Consider the following 6,296-nt stretch of genomic DNA (forward strand, 5'->3'; position numbering starts at 1 on the left):
TCGTCAGACATGACAATAGTGTTGAGATTAGCGGGAGGCTTGAGGGCGAGCAGCACGACGAGCAAACAACGGCGGCGGCGTCTTTCCGACCTAGGCGGTTGTCGCCGGCGAGTCACGCAGAACGCGTCGGTATTACTACGTGCTGCCAGCGACATTTTTTTTCTGTCGGCCAGGTATTGCCGGAGACGGCGGCGGCGGCGGCTGAGGCGACCGGATGATAGGGTTCACCCGATCGGGCGTTTTTTTCCCACTCAAACCACACGGGCGTACGCAGCGGGCGGGCGGGCGGGCATACACCGGACGGAGGCATGGACGGGCGGGCGTATGCGATAGGGCCGTACGGCGACGCGGGCGCGCGTACGGCGGACGGGTATTTTACTACGGCCTGTGAAATGACCGCCCTACCCCTTATACGTTTTGGGGGAGGGGGTTGTACCGAAGCGCACCTCTTATTTTAATGGTCTAGCTTGCATCTGTATCCTCATAAATATAATGTGTTTATTCTTTTCATCGATTAGATATCATAAAGTCAAGGCGACATATTCAGATTTTGGTGTACATCGGATACTCATCACACACATGAGAGTTGCGAACTATGGGAATGCTCATGTAGATCGTGGGGAGCGAGGTAGGTAAATTATTTTTTTATCTATTTGAAGAAACATATCTCTACCTATAGAATGCCATCCACTCTACTATAGAATGCTTTCATACGCTGACAACAAAATGTTAGTTTTTTTGCCAAAAAAAAGTTAGATTTTGGCCGGCTGTCATCGGCAAACACACCGTATTAGTTCCAACTTTTTGTACATGTTATTTTGTACCATTGCCAACTGACATGTTTTTGCTCTCTAGAAGGTAATGAAGTGTCCATTATACATGGTATTTTAGGAACTTTTAGAGTTGTGGCAAAAATAGCAAAGATCCATTTGCTATTGCAAAGGATTTTATTCTGTCACAGCAGATAAGTATAGAGTTAAGGTAAGATTATTATACTTTTCCTTAAAGGTTTTTTGGTTCCTACAGTATATGTTGTTTCTTACTTAATGATTTTCTCTATCTACACAATTCCAGAAGTACATTATACATTGATGTCATACAAATGGACACACTGTTTTGTACTATTATTTCCCCCCGTCAACTTCAGTTGACAATTATACAAATAATATTTCATTGTGGAGTCACTTGGTTCTCCTGGAGACCAAGACAAAATTCTACACGAAGGACCAAGAATAAAATATACCTGCCCATATCTTTGGTATATGTTTGTATTTCTGGACCACTCATTGTCAATTTTGGATATTTAATTTGCGATCCATCATATACTTGCTTTATTTGTTTTGTCTGACCGTGGATAGGAAAGCAGAATAACAAACAAAATATTGTAACACCAACAGGCTACTCAGTTCTATGTGCTTCAATAGAGAGATCCATTTAGTATATATCTAAGGGCCCGTTTGTTTGCAAAGTATTTTTGAAGTATTCTAGGAATACCGTGGTTTCTAAAAAAAAACTATGGTATTTTATACTTTGAAGTTATTGGATGAAAGTAGTACTGAAGTTTAAGAAGATGTGGTATTTCAGATTCCGTGGTAATTTTGAAGTATTAGGAAAACAACCCTGAACTTCTTTATTTTTAGCCGAGCATAAAGAAAAACGTTGCCTCTATCTTTCACGGCTAGCTGTCTTCTTCATCTCATCGCCTCTTCTCCGACCAATGACGCGTCTCCACAGCCATGTAGAAACCAAGCTATGCTTGGTGAAGGAAAGGAGTGTACGAGCCTTATGGTTTGATTTCTTCTACAAATTTCGAGTTATTTATCCAAAGCCACCACATTTGAGGCTAGGGTAACATCTTAGTACCATATTTCAGAGGCCAACACATTAGATAAGGTTAAGATGAAAATTGTTAAAATCATGAAAAAGGCATAAGTATTAGCATTGCTGTAGGGTTTTAGTCCCGCAGAAGGTTTCCCTGTCGTTGTTGGGTACTTGTTACTTTGTTGGATTGTAATGCGACATGGCACTTTGAGTTTATTCGTGATGCTACTTGTCGGTTGTTTAAAGGATACTAGACATGGCACTTTAAAATTCTTTCTTCTACGGGCTCATTTGATTCACAGTGAACATGTCCATTGTTTAAGCGTGATATGTGATAATTTTTTGCAATGTATTACTGCTGTCATGACTATTGTCATAAATTTAATCTAACATAAAAAATAATCTATGTTAAAAATCTAAAAAAGAAAAAAGAAAACCCCCTCAGCCGCCGGGCCCACACAAGCATTACTAGAACCGCCCCGATCAAGCCAATTGGCGAAAGGGACGGCCTTTCGGCCGCGGGACGACACAACGGCGGCGAGCAACGGGGCAGTCAGGGGCGGGTAAGGAAGTAAGCTTACAAAGGGGACGTCGACCTAGGTATATAAACCGGTGGTTGCCTCTCTCGACGGGCGAGGTGGGACTAAAACTATGCGGCGTGCACCGCGCAATGCCCCATCCCGCCCCCAGATGTCCTTAATAGGCCAGCCCACGCCGCAGATGTGTGTCGTTACTAGGCTGACAGACGAACGGCGGCAGCGCCCCCCACGCCCTCGCCCTGGCTCCTTTACTGGGCCGACCCACACAATGCCGCCCCACTGGCCCGCTCCGTCGCGACTCCCGCTTATGACCGACGGCGGTTCACCAGTTTAGTCCCACCTCGGCAGTTGAGGGACGCACCGACCGACTTAAATAGCCGCGTCGCCGTCCCCTCATAAGCTCACTTGATCGCCCGCTGTTCCCTGCCCTGTTGTTCCCCGCGGCGCCGCTGGCCCCTCCCGTTAGCGCTGACCGAGGACGGCGTGGGCTTTTAAAAAAAATCACCGCTGCGAACAACGCTGTTATTTTGATCATATATGTTGTGCTAGTTAGACTGATAATAATGACAACAATAATACAAACTGTCACAGATTAACATAGCAACAATAATAGTTTCACACAGACGAGGCAATTTGGTGCTCGGGCTCAGCTGGACCTGATATCTTAAACGTTGGCTGGCGTGTTGGGATCTGGTAAAGTGTGGCAGATGTGTTAGAGCTGGTTCGTTGGAAAAGAGGTATACGGAGGCTATTGGTGCGCTATGTGGGGCCGGTCGTAGGCGCATGGGGTTGGTCCGTCACGGAGGAGAGCTGAGCCTTAGGCACAGAACGTTGCTCGCCGAATTGAGCCGTCCAGTGCACAACGTGCAAGCGCACACGTGTGGTGGTTGGGGGTCCCTTGCAAAATTAAATTTTGGGTGGTAGATCCACGAGTGCATATCTAGTGATACCAACCCTAGTATGATACGGTGATACAAGAAGATGTGGTCCGTTTGATCTGTGCCCTAGGGACAGGATTGAACATCCACACAATCCACTGCTAAATGTACGAAGGAGACCTTAAAACTTTTGTAAATTGCTGGTTTGCAACTTAGCCTTACGTCATGTCACTATCGCCTCTTTTTTTTGTGGGACGGTCATTTCAGTTTCATTCACATAGATGAAGTAAAAAAGCTAGATCACACTAGAAATACATCATCCGATTCCAAAAGAAATAAACCTATATGTAGCTTTCGGGAGAAGTGAGCAACGCAACGAAAAAGAGATTACTCTGCTTGTAATTATTGAGTAAGCTCATGATTTATTTTTTATTTTTTGAGGATCCTTGAGTAGCTCATGTTGGAACGATCAGTTTGTGTCCAGTCTTTGCTCCCGGGGCCCAATTTTTTTTTCAAATGTCAAACGAATTGAGACAATTTTTTTGTGATCTTTGTCCCAGACAAATGCCACGTGCAAATTTTGACGTATAAGCATTTTCGCCTGCACACAAAAAAATCAAAGACCAAATGTCACCGTAATTTTGTTTTTTTCACCGACGAAACACCGCTGCTCCGTTCCTCATGAAAATTCTCAAGGATGCTTGCGACACCAACACGATCATCTACAAAGTTTTTCAAAATTGTTCAAAAAATTAAAAAAGGTATTGTTCACCCGGGAGCCAAAACGCCGCCGCCCCCTTACTTACCTTGTTATTTAAGAACAAATATAATTACTACATGCATGTGCTGATTAACCCATACATCCTGATCTAACAATGTACGATTACTTTTCCGCTAACTGTATGAGCAACAGTGTACTGTGCACCGTTCAATGTTAGTGGGAGTTTCGGTCTTTCTATCTTTCTATTTTGGGTTAATGGGATTAAAATACTTTGCTTTACCAGCGGGCTGCATCTTGATGAATGGCAGCGGACAGGAACAAAGACTTGTTGCTGAGAAAGTGAGACGTGCAGAAATGTTACGACTTTGCAAGTACGCGCAGCTTTTCTGGGAGGCAAGATGGAAATATACAGGGAGGTATGAGTAAAAACACAAGTGAGCTGATCCCACGCCCTCCATGTAGATCGGACGTACCATGTAAGCTCGGAGCACGGTATCATGCCATGCACCGTATCACAGGATATTTTCCCTGGTAGATGGTTCTGATCGAGGCTGCCTCGTGTTAAACCAAGACAGTGCTCGCTGTTCCTCTCAAAAAAAAAAAAGAAGGCAGAGCTCGCTGTTAGACCCATGGAGGCGCCGGCGACTGGTTCCACCCGCGGCGAAGACATGGAGGCCGACGGCTTGGAATCCCTTCTAGATGCAGTCGACAGGTGCGCAAGCCTGTTTGCCTCGGTCGTCCTTTTGCGTTTTATTTGTGCATTATTCGCGATTTTGTCCGCGGTAAAGCAACTCTGAGACGATTCGATACCATGTTTCCACTGCGAGAGGAATTCGTTGCAGAGCAACCAAATCCGGCGCCCCTCGCTGTACTGCCGCGGGGTGGAGCCATTCAGGAATTGTGCATCCGGCTGCGTACAGGACGTGGGGAACCGCAGATCGCACAGAAGTGTCTGCCAGGCCAGGGGAAGGAAGAACACTACCCCGACGCAGTCCGCGCAGTCAACCGGGAAGGTTAACCCAGAGGCTCCAGGCTGTACGAAGAGGTGACTTCCTATTTTCGCTTCGATTGTGCTGTTTCAGAATTTTAGTTCTTAATAAAGAACGAAATTCGTTGAGGTCGCATGCATAGAAAATGTATGATGAAGTTGTGCTGTAGTGTTCAGTACTCGCATTCCTGGATGAGTTATCTTGCCAAAATTCTTACGACTGGGTAATTTGCTATCAGTAATGATGTGGGTAAAAGAATAGAGCTGCGCAGATGCTACTACTGGCTGTTTTGAGCAGAATAAGCATGTTTGCAATGTTGGCTGACTGAAAACAAAAATATTGATGCAGTCCTGCATGTTTTTGAGATGTCTGCCGAATGATTTGCAGGTTGAGGCTAGTCAGTGCTCCACTAGACAGAACCCCATGCCTGTTGAGGATGAGCACGTTGGAGAAATTAATTAGGCAGTATGCAGAAGCTTTCTAAGTGTGTGATAAAGCCTGAGTTGGGGATAAGCTTTGACTCGCTAGGTGAACACTTCTACAACCTATGTTCGAGGTAGGCTTTGGTATTAGGTATGGCAAGAGCAGATTGAATGCCTGAGTTGGCTGAACTTTTGTGTTGAATTGTGTACTCTTATTATGCAGATCAGAACAGAGCCATGGAGGACGCTATCAGTAAAGTGTTCCCGGATACTTCCATAGTTACATGAAAATGTTTAGAATGCACGCGGACTTTCTTAATTTTGGATTTAGACTGGACTGCAAGATTAGGGTTGTGACGCCCGGATAATTAGGCTACAGTAACCCCACGTTAACGATGCCACGTCACCTCGGATTACTGTTGATAATCTCGCGTTAGTTCGAAATGATTCATATTCAAAATTTGAATTTAAGTTAAACAATTAAAGTTTTCAAAAGTCGAAACTAAATTGTTCCTAATGTGTCTAATAATCCTTAGTAAATATTGGTGGATAAATTATCTTTTAATAAAATATTTAAATGCACTAAAGTAATAGAAATGACAGCAAAAACAATTAATTAGATGCCTTTTATAAAGTTATAATAATCAAACTAAATTAGTAGTGTGCCAAAATAATTGTGGCAGTGGACTAATTAGTAATACTAATTTAGGTGCTGATTGGGTATTTTATAAAACTAAAATAAAAGAAACTTTAAATGAGAACATTAAAGGAAATAAATAAAAGGAACGGTAAAACAAAAACAAAACATAGCAAAAAAAAAACGAAGCAAGCCCCCCCCCCTCCCCTGGGCCGTTCGGCCCAGCAGGGCACCAGGCCATTGGGCTGGCCCAGCCGCGCCCCTGCATAACCCCCCACACCGAACCCTA

At 44.2% G+C, this 6,296-nt stretch overlaps 1 long non-coding RNA gene across 1 annotated transcript; it reads left to right on the forward strand.

Moving 5' to 3' along the window:
- The first annotated feature begins 4,607 nt into the window (after window positions 1–4,607).
- On the forward strand, window positions 4,608–5,714 carry LOC119281313. The gene is made up of 3 exons (XR_005138374.1): window positions 4,608–5,004; window positions 5,336–5,504; window positions 5,594–5,714. It is a non-coding gene; the product is annotated as an uncharacterized LOC119281313 (long non-coding RNA).
- Window positions 5,715–6,296: the final 582 nt, after the last annotated feature.

This window comes from Triticum dicoccoides, chromosome 3B, assembly GCF_002162155.2.
Source record: "Triticum dicoccoides isolate Atlit2015 ecotype Zavitan chromosome 3B, WEW_v2.0, whole genome shotgun sequence".
In the NCBI taxonomy this organism is placed as follows: Eukaryota; Viridiplantae; Streptophyta; class Magnoliopsida; order Poales; family Poaceae; genus Triticum; species Triticum dicoccoides.